At 50.2% G+C, this 18492-nt stretch overlaps 1 protein-coding gene across 1 annotated transcript in view; it reads right to left on the minus strand.

The window, feature by feature from the left end:
• large1 (LARGE xylosyl- and glucuronyltransferase 1) overlaps positions 1-18492 on the minus strand; it is a 558448-nt gene that overhangs the window by 135133 nt on the left and 404823 nt on the right. The window lies entirely within an intron of this gene.

Below are 18492 nucleotides of genomic sequence, written 5' to 3' on the forward strand. Positions count from 1 at the left end.
AACTCAAAAAAAAAAATTATTATTTAAAAAATTCATCAGCTACCATCAATTCCACACACACAAGAAAACTTACATCCCAAATCTAGGAGCTGAATTCCCAGAATAGAATCTATCCAATGAAGAAATTTCCTCTGGCATCATCTTTCAAACTACCAACTCTGCTATCTCCGCAACACATCATCCAGATGCTTCTTAAAGTGTCCTGGATTGACCCACCTTTCCTGGCTCCGGCTCCAACTGTTGAACAATCTCTACATTAATAAATCTTTTTTGGTGTCTCTCTCTCTCTCTCTCTCTCTCTCAGGTTTGACCCGCTGTATTGCTGAGCCACAAGAAAGTCACCCAAAGAAAGTCAACTGAAATTTCTCATTGATCTTTGAAGGTAATCATTTAAAAATGCACCAATTAATCTTGACGTCAGTCTGAAATTTGTCCTCCCTATTCAAAAGAACCAAATCATGTTCCATTATATTGAACTTCAATACAGCTAGTCAGTTCCTATTAGCCCTCATTCAATAGAATAGAATTCTTACAGATTAAATTAGTTCTTATTGTGTTGGACAGATATCCGTTGCACCAAACCAATTTCTACTTGGTTCCATTGCACACATTGCTGTACATTAAATCAGATTCGATCCCATTACACAATAGGGTACATCTTCCATATCCTCGCTTGAAAATTTTCAAGACAAGGGAAACTTTTTGTAACTTTTCAACTCATTTAGACAGAGACGGAACTCACATGAACGTATGGGCAAGGAGTAGGCCATTCAGCCCCTAGAGCCTGTTCTGCCATTTAATAAGAACATGGTTGATCTATCTGATAGTGACCTCAAATCTACATCTCACGCACCCTCAAAAAACCTATCAACCCCTCACTTACCAAGAATGTATCCACCTCTGCCTTAGAAATATTCAAGGGCTCTGCTTCCACTGTGTTTTGTGGAAGATCCAAAGACACTCAAAGAAAAAAATGTCACCCTACCTCTGTTTTAAACGGGTGACCGCTTATTTTTAAACAGTGACCCCTAGTTCTAGATTCTCCCACAAGAGGAAACATCCTCTTCACATCCACCCTTTCAAGAAACTTCAGGATCTTGTATGTTTCAATCAAACGGGCAGCACGGTGGCGCAGTGGTAGCACTGCAGTCTCACGGCGCCGAGGTCCCAGGTTCGCTCCCGGCTCTGGATTCCTGCGGAGTTTGCACATTCTCCCCGTGTTTGCGTGGGTTTCACCCACAACTCAAAGATGTGGAAGGGAGGTGGATTTTACCACGCAAAATTGCCCCTTAATTGGAAAAAATGAATTGGGTACTCTAAATTTAAAAAATATATGTTTCAATCAAGTTGCCTCTTATTCTTATAAACTTCAGTGAATACAAGCCTAAACTTCCTGGCTTTTTTCTGGTCAAAGGCTCTATCCCCACATAGATCCATCCCCCTCCAGCACCCCAATCCCAATGGTTCCTTCCTCCACATCATGGCCTGTATACCTTGGTCCCATTTCTCCTCTTACCTAGGGCATCCCATTCTGGTCGCGCCCAAAACCCATCCCCAAGCTATCAGCCATCTAGACCTTGCCGCCTCTCTGTTCCAATAGCCTCCACTCCTAGTGGTGCCTCTGAGGCCGGAGGGCTACTGGACAATCAAATGGCCGACAGCTCTTGCAGGCAGGGCTTCCTGTATAATCTGTTTTAATGACATTAGGGAAAACCCGCGTGACCTCCTTTTGAAATTGCGGTGCCAGGGAGAAGCCAGTAAGGAGAACAAAGGGTTTTTTGGTAACTAACAAGGGTAACATAGCCTCACGATGTGTCTTCACACGCTGGCTCCCGGATTATCTCTGACCAGCATTGCTTCCCGGACCCCGCACCTTTCCCCCATTGGTCAGGGTTCATGTGCACCTGCATGGTAGACCATGAACCAGCCACTTGGAGTGTGAGGGCATGGGACATCCATCCCTCCTCAAGTCCTTAGGTCCCCCAGTAACATATTTACAAATAAGCTATGTAACTATGTACAAGGCTAAGGAAAACAGGGGAATAGAGTCTAAAACAGCCCATCACAATGTAAGCCTGTTAGGCGATTTTGTGTGTTTCGTAGACAACCTTAATCCCCCAACAGGCTCATCCAACTTAGAGGTACAAAACCAGGCCTGACTTGGACACAATTTGGTCTGGTAAACATAGTGGGTCTGAGGCAAAGTTTTTGACGTGAGCGACCCAATTGGAAAGATATGTCTCATTTTCACGAAGTAGGTTGTTTCCTCTAAGAGGCCTGCCTTTCCACTACCCTCCCCACCAAATAACAGCCCATAAGTCCTTCTGCTGGTGTGATGGCTGCAGTGGCATGGGGAGGTCATATTGTAAGACAAGGAAAGTAATTAAGCATTGGTAGCCGACGGCAGCACGGTAGCATAGTGGTTAGCACTGTGGCTTCACAGCGCCAGGGTCCCAGGTTCGATTCCCTGCTGGGTCACTGTCTGTGCGGAGTCTGCACGTTCTCCCCGTGTCTGCGTGGGTTTCCTCCGGTTTCCTCCCACAGTCCAAAGAAGTGCAGGTTAGGTGGATTGGGCATCTAAATTGCCCTTCGTGCCCAAAAAAGGTTAGGAGGGGTTATTGGGTTGGGGGATCGGGTAGAAGTGAGGGCTTAAGTGGGTCGGTGCAGACTCGATGGACCGAATGGCCTCCTTCTGCACTGTATGTTCTATGTTCTAAGGCCCTGTGCCAACTCCAGTGCACTAACTAACTTCCACCAAATAACATTTGAACTGTCCAAAGACTTGATGTAGAACTGTACACTAGAATATACCCTAATTATCTGTCTTTAGATGTAATTCTGAAGTATCAAATCACTCTCCATGTCCCCTCCAACAAAGTTGAGCACAAATTATCAGCTGATATGTTACGTTCTACATGGAACGTGGAATTGATGCCCTGTTTGACCTCATAATCACATAACTGCTTGAAGATAACCAGGGAAGTTCTCTCCAACGGTTAACCCTCAACCAATTTTACTGGAACGGATCAGCTAGTTATTTATCTCGCTGCTGTTGGTGATAGCTTGCTGTGCACAAAATGGCTGCCATGTTTGCCTACATTAAAATAGCAACGATACTTCAAAAGTGCGTGATTGGCATTCCCGGACGTTGTGAAAGGGTGCCATACAAATGCAAATCCTTCTCAAAACACGCAACATCCCAACATTTCAGCATTGCAAGATGAAGATCTGGGAGTTACCTTTTTTTTAAATATACAAACATAGAGGTGAAGAGGTTCACTATAGAGTTGAGGCTCGGTTGTCTATGCAGGTCAAGCCTTCGCCACAATGAAAATAGATTAGTACTGAAAGGAGGAGCAATTAATGGGTGTATAAGGGATGAAACTGTGAATATTAGAATGAGCAGGATCCAGCAACACAAAAAAGTGCAACACGGAGGGAGGAATTGGAGAATATCCCAAAGTGCTTTGGAGCCAACAAAATACTTTTGAAGTGTCGTCCCTGTTATAATGGAGGCAACGAACAAGGGCACTGAGTGTAAAGTGAGCAGACAATAACAAAAATGTTTTAAAAATGTTTTCCAATTATGTATCACCAATCCACTTATCCTGCACATCTTTGGGTTCTTGGGGAGACTGTGAGAACTCCACATGGACAGTGACCCGGGACAGGGATCGAACCCAGGTCTTCAGCGCCGAGGCAGCAGTGCTAGCCACTGCGTCACTGCGCCACCCATTGGTTACGGACATAAAAGCCGGCTTAGAAAGGGCACTGGGCAGTGAACTCCCTGCTGGAGCCTGGATTGTGACATGTAAATATTTTGCTTTGACAATAATTGGTTTTTGGTACACTCATACCTGACGTTGCAAAATTGGAGATCTTGGAAATCTCCTCTGACAGAGACGTGACAGGCATTCGGCTAATTTATAGGGCAATAGGTTTTTCCACATGGATAGAAAGAATGATGGAGGAGGGAAAATGGTTCCTTATGTTAAGGTCAGCACGAAGGAGAGAGTCGGTCAAATCAGAATCAGGGATGGGATTCTCCGACCCCCCGCCGGGACGGAGAATCGCTGGGGGGGGGGGGGGGGGGGGGGGGGGGGCACGTGGATCCTGCCCCCGCCGGCTGCCGAATTCTCCGGCGCCGGAGATTTGGTGGGGGCAGGAATCGCGCAATACCGGTCGCTCGCAGCTGCTGCCCCGGCGATTCTCCGACCCACGATGGGCCGAAGTCCCGCTCGTTCTATGCAGGTCCCGCCAGTGTAAATTGGACTAGGTCCCTTACTGGCAGGACCTGGCGACGCGGTCAGGCTCCGGGGTCCTGGGGGACGATCTGGCTCCAGTGGGGTGCCCCCACGGTGGCCTGGCCCACAATCGGGGCCCACCGATCCGCTGGCCAGCCTGTGCGCCGGCCTAGCCCCTGAAGGTGCGGAAGATTCCACACCTTTGGGGCGGCCCAACGCCAGAGTGGTTCGCGCCACTCCGTCCCGCCGGCACCCTCCGCCCCGTCGGGTACGGGAGAATCCCACCCCAGGTGTAGCTGAGATGCCAATGTTCTGAATGACTTTACAAAGAAGGAACTAAGGATTGGAATGGGAGCAGAAAGTGCCGGAAATGATCAGCAGTTCAGTAACAGAGGTTAACGGAGGTCAGGCAGCATCTTCTTCAGGGTCACTGACCTGAAAGGTTAAAACACTCTTTCTGATATGCTGAGTATTTCCAGCGTTCTCAGATTTCACTCAGAAACCAATGACTAGAATTGATTCTGGGTCATCTGTACAAGGAGAAAAAACAGGCCTGAAAGTTTACACTCAAAGCTGTAGGGGGAACAAACTCAACTGTTATGGGAAATCGGAATTTATCAGAGACGGTGGTGTGGTGGTAATTGCCACTGGATGAGTAAGCCAGAGGCCCAGGCTAATGCTCTGCGTCACGAGTTCAAATCCTGCCATGGTATTTAAATTTAATCGATAAAATATGGAATATAAAACTAGTCTGTGAATTATCATCGGTTGCTGTAAAAATCTATCCTTTAGTGAAGGAAATCTGCCGTCCTTACCCGGTCTGGCCTACATATGACTTCAGACCCACGGCAATGTGGTTACCTCTTAACTGCCCCCTGAAATGGCCGAGCAAACCACTCAGTTCAAGGGCAATTAGGAATGGGGAACAAATGCCAGCAGTCTTGCCAGCGATGCCCACGTCCCATGAAATAATAAAGAAAAACAAAATAAACTGGGAGGATTGTAAGGCCACACATGGCCAAAATAGTGAAGGAACCTCAAAGAGGAGTTGGGGCTGTTAAAAAATATGTTAAAGTATTTTAGAAGTACACAGAGAAGCAGGGGAAGTGTGGAACTACTTCAAACAAAATGCTGAAGCAAGCGACTGAGGAATGACAGGCGTACTGGGTGGAACCTTGGAGGAGAATTTTCCCAGACACGGGGAGATGTGGTAGAGCGCGTGCGGGGAATGAAATCCCCTCAAATTCACATCAGGTTGGGATCTCAACATCATCCCTCCCTCTCCTGAGTTTCTGTGGGGTGGGATTCAAAGGGTCTGTTGTTGGGTAAATAATTAAGAACCTTAAGGAGCCAATTAAGAACTCAGATTTCAACTTTGCAGCCAAGGCACATGTTTCCCAACCAGTCAGCGATTTACCAGCGTGAGCGCACAGTGGAAATAACTTCTTCAGTGAAACTGACAAACTGGGAAGGTTTGATCAGTTACAGTGAAGATCTTCAGCCATGGCCACTGAGAAGCTGCTGCTCAAAGTACACACAGAAGAAGCTTGGGAAGGGTATTGATGAAATTATGGGAAAATTATGCAGTGGTATTTTCATTAGATCTTGATCTGGAGACCTAATAAATGCTCCGGGGAGCCAGGTTCGAATCCTCACCACGGTAGATGGTGCCATTTGAGTATAATAAACAAATCTGGAATTAAAAATAACGGTGACCATCAAACTCTTGTCGATTGTCGTAAAAATCCATCTGGCCTACACGTGACTCCAGGCCCACTGAAATGTGACTCGGAAATGGCCATTCAGTTCAAGGGCAATCAGGGATGGACAATAAATGCTGGCCGAGCCAGCGATGCTCATATCCCATGAAATGATTTTTAAAAATGAATTGAAAATGGATCTGAAACAATACATGTGTAGGACGGTTGCTGGTGGAGCATGATCAGCATGAGATCAGGGGTGGGATTGATCCTGATTGCAGTGGGGGCCCAAACAAAGCCCTCCAAGTGTTAGAACCTGCAAGCACCCTACGGGATGGGAACAATCCACCCCCCCGTGGACCTTGCGGAATACGCTCCCCAGTAAGGGGGATCTCTAAACAAAGTATGATACATAAAGCTGGTCAGTTAGGCACCGGCGAGGCAGGCCCAGTTGGGATCTACCCAGAGATGTGTGATAACAGTGATTGCAATAAATTATTCTCTGAACTACTGGGTGAGGACTCCTTTGTGGCCTTATCAAACCAGGTTTACAGTTGGTTCCAAATTGGGAGGGACTGCAAACAATCAAAGAGACTGGATAATTTGTGAAGCTCAGTTGGTGGGTGGCAGATGGCATTAAATGCGGGTTAGTGCAAATTTATTAAAATTCAGAACGATTGTTAAACAGCGGCAACAGAAACTAAGTGATACTTTCGCAGGAGAGATCCTGGCAGATGAATCAGTAAATCCATCAGACATGGCGTGTGCCGAATTGAAAGGGAAGAAAATGGGACTTGGGGCCATGGAGCTCGAGAAATGGAGCACAAATGCCAGGACGTTATTGTGAATTTACTCTGAGATATTCAGGAGTGTTCTGGCTCCTATATAATGGTTCACTGTTTAAAAATAAGGAGTCGGGCAGCATGGTGGCGTAGTGGTTAGCACTGCTACCTACGGCGCCGAGGACCCGGGTTTGATCCCGGCCCTGGTTCACTGTCTGTGTGGAGTTTGCACATTCTCCCCGTGTCTGCGTGGGTTTCACCCCCACAACCCAAAGATGTGCAGGTTAGGTGAATTGGCCACACTAAATTGCCCCTTAATTGGAAAACAAATAATTGGGTACTCTAAATTTATAAAAACAAAACAAAACAGAAAATAAGGAGCCGTGCATTTAAAACGGGAGATGAAGTGAAGTTTATTTCACTCAGAGGGCGGTGTGTTGGCCTTGGGCAGCATTGTGGCTGTGGTCAGCACTGTTGCCTCACCTCGTCAGGGACCAAGGTTCAATTCCGTCCTTGGTAGCGTTCTGTGGAATTTGTACGTTCTCCCCGTGTCGGTGTGCGTTTCCTCCGGGTGCTCGGGGTTCCTCCCACAGTCCAAAGATGTGCAGGTTAGGTGGATTGGCCATGATCAATTGTCCCTTGATATGCAGCGTAGGCTCTGGGATTATGGGGATAGGGCAGGGTGGATGGGGGAAGTGTAAATGGGTAGCTCATTCAAAAGGGTCGGTGCAGACTTGATGGGTTGAATGGCCTCGTTTTGCACTGTAGGGATTTTATGATTCTATGAGTCTTCGGAACTCTCTTCCTGAGAAGGCGGTGGAAGAAGAGTCTTTGAATATTTGTAAGGCAGCGGTGGATAGATTCTTGGTGAGGGGTGACAGGTTATTAGGGAGCATGCTGGATGCAGATTCCAGGTTACCATCAGATCAGCCAGGACCTTATCAAATGGTGGAGCAGGCTCGAAGGGCTGAATGGCATACCCCCTATTCGTGTGAAGATTGAGAGCTGTGAATAGTCATCTGACTAAGAGAGGCTGCAAAAGATCACAGTACTTTTTCACTAACTTCCTTAATTCTTATTTAGCTATTGTGTTAAAGCATTGGACTAGAGTTAATCCAAACTGATGCATTCATTTCAATGGATCTGCGTCAAACTGTGACTGAATTGATGGGAAGTAAGTTGTTCTGTGAATAGAGGATAAAAGCTAGCAATCTGTACATCCAAGAAGTGCGTCGCTCTTAACATGCGACCTTGTCTTTACAAATTCCTCTCTGATGTATCCCTGTTTACGATCTTCATTGAGCTCCTTCGGGTCATTGTAACACAATTTGCATATTACATCAAGCAAAGCAAAGAAAATCCCAGCTGCAATAAATATTGTGAGGCCTTAACCTGCCGTCCAGTTCCATATACCATCAAATCTTTCGCCTCTCACTTCTAGCCGTTGTTCTACCGTTGCCTGTTTAATTCCAGGGGCTCAACATCAGGAAAAGCCGATCTGTTGCACAAACAGGGCCGGCTCAAGGTACCGGCAACTCGGGCAGTCGCCCAGGGCGCCATGTGCTAGGGGGCGCCACGAGTGCGTGACCGGCGTCAGAGACCCGCCGACAGAGAGACCGGCCCGCCGATCGGTGAGTCCCGATCATATACCAAGTCACTCCGGCCCCCCGCCCCGAACCCCCCCCGCCCCGAACCCCCCGACCCCCCCGCCCCGACCCCCCCCCCCGACCCAACCCCCCCTCCGACCCGACCCCCCCCGACCCGGACCGCCCCCCCCCCCCGACCCGACCCCTCCCCTGACCCGACCCCGAACCCCCCCGACCCGGACCCGACCTCCCCCACCCCGACCCCGACCCCCCCACCCCGGACCGACCCCCCCCCACCCCGACCCGACCCCCCCACCCCGACCCGACCCCCCCCACCCCCACCCCCCCCAGTTCCCCCCCCCGACCCCGACCCGACCCCCCCGACCCCGATCCGACCCGACCCCCCCGACCCTCCACCGACCCCCCCCCCCCCCCTCCACCGACCCCCCCCCCCCCCCCCCCCCCCCCCCCCCCCCGAAGGGCGCCGAAGTTCAGCTTGCCCGGGGCGCCAGCAACCCTAGGGCCGGCGCTGTGCACAAATGAGTAGTTGAGCAGAGGTGGTAACTTTAATTCAAAGAAAGGTGAATCGCTTTTGGAAACTGTGTAAGGGCAGCACGTTGGCGCAGTGGTTAGCACTGCTATCTCACGCCACTGCTTACGGTGATCCCAGCCCCGGGTCACTGTCCGTGTGGAGTCTGCACATTCTCCCCGTGTCTGCGTGGGTTTCGCCCTCACAACCCAAAAATAAAATGAAATGAAAATCGCTTATTGTCACGAGTAGGCTTCAATGAAGTTACTGTGAAAAGCCCCTAGTCGCCACATTCCGACGCCTGTTCGGGGAGGCTGGTATGGGAATTGAACCGTGCTGCTGGCCTGCCTTGGTCTGCTTTAAAAGCCAGCGATTTAGCCCAGTGTGCTGAACCAGCCCCTGTGCAAGGTAGGTGAATTGGCTGTGGTACATTGCCCCTTCATTGGAAAAAAAGAATTGGCTACTCTAAAGAGTTATTTAAAAAATAAAAAATTTTTTAAAAAGGAAATTGTGTTAGGGTTTCCCCGGTTACCAAACGGCTCAAATGTGGCTTTCGACATTGTTAAAAGTGAAGGCGACAGAACGTATACAAAAATGGCTCCCCCAATGGCTCAGCAGGTTGTGCAGTAAGGAACGGAATTAAATAGACCAGGTTTGATTCCTGTTCTATTTGGAGTTTGGAGACATCAGACGATGATGGGGTGCTAAAATGGACTGGGGCGTAGAGAGAGGAAGAGTGACCAGGGTTCCCGTTCTTGATCACGGTAAAGCAACCCTCGATCAGAAAGTGCCATATATAATAGGTGCTGCGCTATGTATGGTTCCACATTCAAACAGCCTTGGCTAAGATACTGGAACAAAATGTGACAGGACAGGAGAAAAGAGGCAAAAGCTAACAGAATTTGGGAAAGTTTATCATACTTTCAAATATGTTCACTGAGGGTATTACAGAGGTGAGCGCTTTTAATTAGTGAGTCAGAGTCTTTCATTTATAGAGTGGGGATGGGTCAGGGAACTCCCAAAAAATGGTGTTGGACAGTGCGTAAGTCGCTGATACCTGGCATGTCTGAGATGGCACATGGACTGAGGGGGAAGCACTTTAAGATATAAGGCTTCGCCCGACACCAAAATCGGGAGCGCCGATCGGGCGGAGAACAGCTCCCGACGCCGGAATCGCTGCAGGCAACGGTTTGATGCCGAGACGCAATGCTCCTCCCCCTCCAAATCGGCAAAATTGTGACGCGTGTAGATGCAACTGAGTTTGCATCTTATTATCGGGCCCACCAGCAATGCTCCGTCTCCGATGGACCCAGTTCCCGCTAGCGCGGTCCACGTGTGCTCTCAATAGCAGTGAACCTGGCGAAGCGGCTGCGGAGAGAGAGAGGGCGTACGGAAAGTGTCCAGCGTTGCTATACTTTGCCGACAGTCGTGCCGCTGGCCGGGAGACTTCTGCCAGGGGTGGGGGAGGAGTGTGGGGTGGCCAGCAGGTGGTCTGTGGGTCAGGATGGATGGGGACACGGTCCAGCACATCCGGCACCATCTTTTCGGGCACGATCGGTGTGTGTGTGGGGGTTGTACAGCGTACGCGCGGCTGCAGCTTGTCAGACCTGCGCGTGTCCATCATGGACCCGGAGATTCCTGCAGCGTTTTTCATGCATTCTGCGGTAGTTCCATGCGGCAACGGTGCTAGCACCTCACCGCTAGCCGAATCGGTGTGGGTGTGAAACCAATGTTTCTGACATGGAACTGCACAGATCCTCGGGGTAGCAGGGTAGCATGGTGGTTAGCATAAATGCTTCACAGCTCCAGGGTCCCAGGTTCGATTCCCGGCTGGGTCACTGTCTGTGTGGAGTCTGCACGTCCTCCCCCTGTGTGCGTGGGTTTCCTCCGGGTGCTCCGGTTTCCTCCCACAGTCCAAAGATGTGCGGGTAGGTGGATTGGCCATGCTAAATTGCCCGTAGTGTCCTAATAAAAAGTAAGGTTAAGGGCGGGTTGTTGGGTTACGGGTATAGGGTGGATACGTGGGTTTGAGTAGGGTGATCATGGCTTGGCACAACATTGAGGGCCGAAGGGCCTGTTCTGTGCTGTACTGTTCTATGTTCTATTGTGTTAGCACTTAAGACTCTGAAACGGACAATCCAGCCCATAGTGGACTGGATTCTCCAATTTGAAGACTAAGTGCCGACGCCGGCGTGGGAACAGTGGCGATTTACACCCAAAAAACAGCACCAAAGCTGCACCGATCCTACGTCTGGTGGGGGTGCTAGCAGGCACACAGTGTAAAGCCCCCGGCCGCGCGGATCCAGCCTGCCAAAAACTGCTCCCCTTTGACCAGGCCCGGACCATCCCCACCGGTGCCCCCAGCCCCTGCCAAAGCCACCCCTGCCCACGGAATGGCCCCCACCCGACTGTGGCAGCATTGGACTCAGTCCGCAGTCGCCACGCCGGGTTCACGAAAATAAAAAGGATAAGTATTCCACGCTGTCGGGAACCCGGCCCATTGGGGGAGGGCCTCAGGTGACGTCCTGAGGTCATCCCGACGGAGGATTGATGCAGCTTTGGTGTTCCATGTCAGAAACATTGGTTCCACACCCAGACCGATTCCGCTAGCGGTGAGGGGCTAGCACCGTTGCCACATGGAAGACCCGCAGAATTCATGAAAAACGGTGCATGATGGACACCGGGTCCATGATGGACACGCGCAGGGCGGACAAGCTGCATTGCAAAAGCAGCGCCGCACCCCGATTTTGGCACAAACGGTGATTGTCCGATCGCCGAAAGCGATTTCGGTATCGGCAATCGGATAATCCCGCCCGCGCTGTGTCTCAATTCCACAACAGCCCCAACAAGGGGTCCTTGAAATGTGGATTGGCGAACCATACTTTGCTCAAGTTTGCTTTGAGTTTGTTGTTAAATAGAAGCTGTAGTTCCAGCTTGATTATTTGCAGTTGTGCCGCATCTAAAGGGCAGCAAACTTTGCAGAGGATTAGCCAGGCCAGCCTTTAACATACTTTAACTTTATACAAGAAAACGGTTTTGCACACATTCTCCTGACTTGTTCCGTCATCTGATATTAAAGGGGAAACTAGTATTGTGATTAACAGCAAATTTCTTCTCACACTCGAGATATCAGGCATCAATTCCAAAAAGAAACTTGCTCTCGTGCTCACACCTCTCCTCATTTTGTTGCTGGAGTTCCAGGGAAGCTCAGTGAAAGCTGAGGGAAAGGCACCTCAACTTCCAATTCGGCACTTCACAGCCTTTTGGATTCAACACTTGCAAGGGTCCTTCCTGTTTATTTCCTGTCTATTCCCTTATTTCCCATTTTTTTTGCCGTTATATTTTTGATCCATGGACATGTGTCTTTCAGGCATCCTGTACCTTTAATTCAAGCAGAGGAATTCCGCAGAAGGAGACTGTGGACTGCCCAGCACCAATGACAGAGATTGGGCTGGGATTCTGTTTCATTGATTTGGCGGATGGCCAATGAATTGGCCCAAGTGGTTGGCTTCTGCCCGGTAACAGTTGGTGATTGGAATCGATTCCACGGGAATATTTTGAAAGTTCTGAGGGTTCCAGTTTCGATTCTGGAAATCTGATGGAGGGATCTAACTAACTCTCTCCCAAAAGTTCCAGCTAAACTCTCTTCAGCAGGCCACTGTGAGGGCTGACCCTCTCTCCAGTTCGTCTGGGTGCCATTCTCTTGACTTTTCAGAGGCCTGAAGTCAAACCGCAAGCTGGAAGCAAGTTTCATAGAACATAGAACAGTACAGCACAGGACAGGCCCTTCGGCCCTCGATGTTGTGCCGAGCAATGATCACCCTACTCAAACCCACGTATCCACCCTATACCCGTAACCCAACAACCCCCCCTCCCTTGAACCTTACTTTTTAGGACACTACGGGCAATTTAGCATGGCCAATCCACCTAACCCGCACATCTTTGGACTGTGGGAGGAAACCGGAGCACCCGGAGGAAACCCACGCACACACGGGGAGGACGTGCAGACTCCGCACAGACAGTGACCCAGCCGGGAATCGAACCTGGGACCCTGGAGCTGTGAAGCATTTATGAAGTAGGAGCAGGAATAGGCCTTTTGGCCCTTTGAGCCTACTCCTACTGGAGCTGTGAAGCATTTATGCTAACCACCATGCTACCGTGCTGCCCCGATGTGAAATAAAGTATCTATGCAGAACAATACAGGCCTGGATGTGAACCTCAAGCCGAAGGCCCAGCTTGATAAAAACTAAAAGGAGGCATGGTGGCACAGTGGTTAGCACTGCTGCCTCACAGCACCAGGGACCCCGGTTCAATTCCGGTCTCGGGTGACTGTCTGTGTGGAGTTCGCACTTTTCCCCTGTATCTGCGTGGGTTCCTCCATGTGCTCCGGTTTCCTCCCACAGTCCAACGATGTGAAGGTTAGGTGAATTGGCCATGCTCAATTGCCCCTTAATGTCCAAAGGTTAGGTGAGGTTACGGGGATGGGGTGGGGGAGTGGGCCCAGGTAGGGTGCTCTTTCAGAGGGTTGGTTCAGACTCAATGGGTTGAATGGCCTCCTTCTGCACTATGGGGATTCAATGAAAAGGCTTTCTTTAAGCTCGTTATTGTGAAAAATTGCCCTATCCAACATCCTGAAATGAAAAAGACTAACAATTTAAGAGCCAAGTTGGTCAATATTGCCTTTGATGCTCTATGAAAGCTTTAATAAAGCCACATAAATAGCAAACAAGCAACTGAGTTTATTTCCAGAGGAATAGAACTGAAAGTAGAGACGTGTTTGTGACATTATGTGAAATATTGAGAATACAAAGGGTTAATGTCATATCATAATTAACCACTAGATAGAGTTTGGTGCAGAACCATATAAAGCACTGACACAGACTTCTGGAAGAGAGCTGGAGAGAGTTCAGGGGAGAGGTCCAGAGAGCGTAGAGTACAGTTATAAATAGAGTGTAGAGACTAGTGTTAGAGTGTAGATTATAGATTACTAGATTATTGTTTACCATAGGAGTAAGTGGTCGAGCTTTAATAAGTAGTGGAAATAAAGGTTAGGCTTTGTTAATGAACTTAGCTTCTGTGGTCTTTGTGAATACTACAACATCCATCCTGATAACAGAATCACAAAGAACACCTCAGTTATGTTAAACGTGTATCAAACCTTGTTTAGGCCACACATGTGGCGCACTGTGTACAGACAGGCCTCCCTATTGTAAAAACGTCACAGGTACAATTGTGAAGGTAGGGAAAAAAATTCACAGGGAGCATACCAGAATTGAGAGGCCATAATTATCTGCAAAAGACTGAACAAGCTCTTTTGTGTAGGAAAGAGATGACTGAGGGGGGTGGGTGGGTGACCTAATTGAATTGCTTTGGATTATAAAATGAAGTGATCGGATAGACATAAACAAGGTGTGGGGTGGGTCAGAACTAGAGGCCTTAAATAGATAGTTACTAATAATCCAAGGGTGAATTCAGGGGCATCTTCCAGAGTTATGAGAATGTGGAATTAAACCTCATAATGTAGTTCAGGCAAAGAGTACAGATGCATTTAAGGGAAAATTAGAGAACAAAATAAGGGAAACGCAACAGTCGATGAGGATGATCGGGTGGAAATAGGCCTATGTGTAGAGCAAGCACCAGTATTGACTTGTTGGGTTTCATGGCCTGTCTCTGTGCCGAATATTCTAAGTAATGTTGCTGAACAACACTCGCCAAACGAAAGGCAAGACTAAATTAATCAACTGAACGCTTCATTTCCCAGAAGACACCGCTGCTGATTTTTCATGTCAAGAGGGCGAGCGGTAGGAACGCTGGGTGCCAGAGAGGAGCTCCAGACGTCACCTAGACAATGCACATCTTGTACCTCCAGTCTATTGAAAGTGACAATCAACAGGAACCGGGAGAAACAGGGATGTTAACCTTTATATCCCCCGGGAGGAGGAGAAAGGAAACATGAAAGCAACATTTTGAACACATCTGCCTTTTGTCTCTGTTGACAGCAGATTAAAGAAGGAATCCCTTGTGTCTCTGCAGCATGCCAGAAGCAGGCAGCTCCAGCCTCTCTCTCTAACTCTCTCTTTCTAAATCGTCCTCTTGTAAAATCAAGGGGTCCTGCCCATTACTAAACTGGTGAGACTGTAATAGTTAATTCCATGCTGCTGAACTCTTTGGCCTGAATTCTACATGGGGGCAGTGACCCTGACCTTAGTTGAAATTCTGAGGCCGAGCTCACCTCCGCTTGGCCAGGTCATCCCGCAGTGATTTTACTGCGATTTTAATTGGCTCAGGACAGGACCTCGCCCCATCTGGAAGGAGGCCCGGCCCTTGGGGAGCTGCCAGCCCACCAGCAGTGACACTGGGAGTGGAGGGAAGCAGTAGCCACTGCTGGGACTGCAGGCAAGCCTCCAGCAACGATTAACGATGGAATTGGGTGAGAAACTAGGTTGGGATTTAGATTATAGACCTTACAGTGCAGAAGGAGGCCATTTGGCCCATCGACTGTGAAAGAGCACCCTACCCAAGCCCACACCTCCACCCTATCCCCATAACCTAGTCACCCCACCCAACACTAAGGGCAATTTTGGACACTAAGGGCAATTTAGCATGGCCAGTCCACCTAACCTGCACATCTTTGGACTGTGGGAGGAAACCGGAGCACCCGGAGGAAACCCACGCACACACGGGGAGAACATGCAGACTCCGCACAGACAGTGACCCAAGCCAGGAATCGAACCTGGGACCCTGGAGCTGTGAAGCAATTATGCTAACCACCATGCTACCCTGTGGGATCTTCTGCTGGGGCCACTTCGGCAGGCCCAGGCAAGGAAGGCAGATGGAGAACTGGGTTCAGGAGGGCAGAGGGTGGGCGACATGTGAAGGGTGGGCACAGGTGGTCACCCCCGGCTCAGCCCACAAGAAAGTCGCCAGGCTTGAGAACTCCCGATTAGAAAAATGCCAGTATTAGCAGGAAGAGGCTTTTAATTAATGGTCTTCATTAGTCAAAGGGTGGGCAGCCTACCACTGGTAAACGAATGCAAGCGAGTATTTGAAAGGCACAGCTCCTCCACCATTGCGCCCAGTTTTATGCCACATCCCCTCCCCCACCAGCCCTCCCCCAGAATGGCTGAAAACTCCACTTTAAATGGCGACGGGCCTTTTCGAGACAAACTGGATTGGCTACGCAGGAATTGTTTCTGAAGCTGATGCTCATCCAGATTCAAATATTTTCTATAACGTTCCGCCCGACAAGTTCAGATGGGATTGATTGTGTTCTTTAACATTCGATCTGCCCTTCAAAGACCTCCCTGGACACACAGCGCAAAGGTTGTTTCGTCTATGACTCAATGCCAACTGATTAAACTCTGAGGTAGACACGAGACAGGATTCTCTGAAAATGGGGCTAGGTCCCCACGCCGGCGGGGAAACCAGCACCAATGACTCCGGCGTACATGGCCCCCCAAGGTGAGGAATTCTCACCTTTCCAGGGTGCTAGGTCGGCACCGCGCCAGCCGGCGGCGAGGGGCCGGTGCGAGTTTGCGCATACGTGGAACGGCCGGCATGATCTCGCGCATGCGCGGAGTGGCCGTCTTATTTCCACGCCTGTGCAGACCGGCCGCGGCGTATTACCACGCATGTGCGGGGGCTCAAACCCTCCAGGGGCCCAGCGTAGAGGAAAGAAGGCCCCCACGGAAACAGCCCGCCCGCAGGATCGGTAGGCCCCGATCGTAGGTCAGGCAAGAGTGGGGGCCCCTCCCGGGGTCGGATACCCACACCCCCCCCCCCCCCCCCCCCCAGGACCGCCCCCGCATACTCACCTGTCAGATCTCGCCGTGCGTGAGGTGAGTAATTCACGCCGGCGGACTGGTCAAGTCTGGACGGCCACTCGGCCCATCAGGACCTGGAGGATCGCCGGGGGAGGGGGGGGGGGGCGGGTGCTGTCAACGGCCCATGACCGTCGTGGCGGGAATCCCGCCGCCGTCTTAAAAACAGCGCCAGAGAATAGGGCAGCCGGCGTTGGGGCTGGATTCGCATTTCCACCCGGGGATTCTCCGACCCGGCGTTGGGGGGGGGGGGGGGGGGGGGGGGCGGGGGGCGGGGGGGGGGGGGGATCCTGGCCATGTTTTAAGGTTCCTGTGAGAAGCAGTGAGTAATTTTCCCTCAAATGAAGCCAATAATGCTCAATGATGCTTCTTTATCTCCTGACATTTCCATCAGCTTGGCTCTGTTCTCTCAACATGTGTCAAACGAACTTTGACTCCCAACACGCCTTAATCATTGGGACTGCGAGACGGATTGATTTGTCGTAATCAAATATCCCAGATTAAACAAGGCCAGCATACTTTCAGTTTATTATTGATTTATACTTTTTTCCTGACTTTCACTTTGGGTTATGAAAGGAATTTGGATTATAGGAGGTTTATCATGTTCTCCCGGGCATTGTGCACAACGCCTTCATCCTGGCACACTTGACAGTTCCTGTCCTCTTCCTAGGCACACAATGGCTGAAGGGTTGGTTCCTGGGTGACAGGGGTTATCCGCTGCGGTCGTGGCTGATGACGCCTAACCGGAGGTCACAGACCGACGCGGAGACCCACGATGTCCATGCAGTGACCAGGGACGTCATCGAGCTGTGCTTTTGCATCCTGAAGATGCGGTTCAGGTGCCTGAACTGCACTGGAGGGGCCCTCCGGTATAGTGCTAGGAGTTTCTCCCACATCGTGGTGGCCTGCTGCATCCTCCATGACGCAGCAGGGGGGGGTGACTGGTTGGAGGAGGGAGATGAACGCCGGCCTCGTCCGATGAGGATGTGGGGGAGGGTGTGTATGGGCAGGATGTGTGTTCTAATTGTCTCCAGGTTCATCGATTAGGGGACCTGGCCAGCGGCACTGACATCCCGTTCCACCCGACACCCCACCCTCTCCCATCAATACCTCCCCTTTGCAAACACCCCACCTCCGTGATTCCTACCTGCCTCATCTGAGGAAGGAGCAGTTCTCTGAAAGCTAGAGTTTGAAACAAACCTGTTGGACTTTAACCTGGTGTTGTGAGACTTCTCACTGGCCTCACAATGGAATGTGGGCCTTGGGTTGGCCGTAACAGCGGGCCTGGCCCATGGGATGGAGGATGACGATGATCCGCTCTGCGATGAGCTCTGGTGCTTCACATCGTCTGACAATGTCTGACCGCCCCACGGTAGCACTTTCCAACGTCAACTTGGGTTATTCCTGCATGCGAGCTGGCCATTCCATCACACGGTCCAATCAAATCCTTGGGGAGGTGGGTGGAGACAGTGTTGGGGGTGGGGGGAGGAGGGGGAATGAGATTAGGGGAGCGCTGGCTGAACTGAGGTCCCTGGGCCATGCCCAACCTAAACATCATGCCCATCACCCAACCCTGCCCCCTGCAAGAGCTATTCGTATCTATCTCATCCCATCCCTCACACCCTTCTGACAGAGCACCGAGGCAGGTTGTAATGTTGTAATGTAATGTTGTGCACAGGTGTTTAATGTGGACAAATATATACAGTTTTGTGCTTCAGCCCCTATCGCTATACTGTGCCCTGCCACAGTGCCAAATTAACTGGTATCTACCTTTCTGGCCTTAAAAGCCCTAACGCTACGCCTCGGTGAATCCCCAGGCAGTACAGCAGGA

Source organism: Scyliorhinus canicula, chromosome 20 (genome assembly GCF_902713615.1).
Source record: "Scyliorhinus canicula chromosome 20, sScyCan1.1, whole genome shotgun sequence".
NCBI classification, from domain to species: Eukaryota; Metazoa; Chordata; class Chondrichthyes; order Carcharhiniformes; family Scyliorhinidae; genus Scyliorhinus; species Scyliorhinus canicula.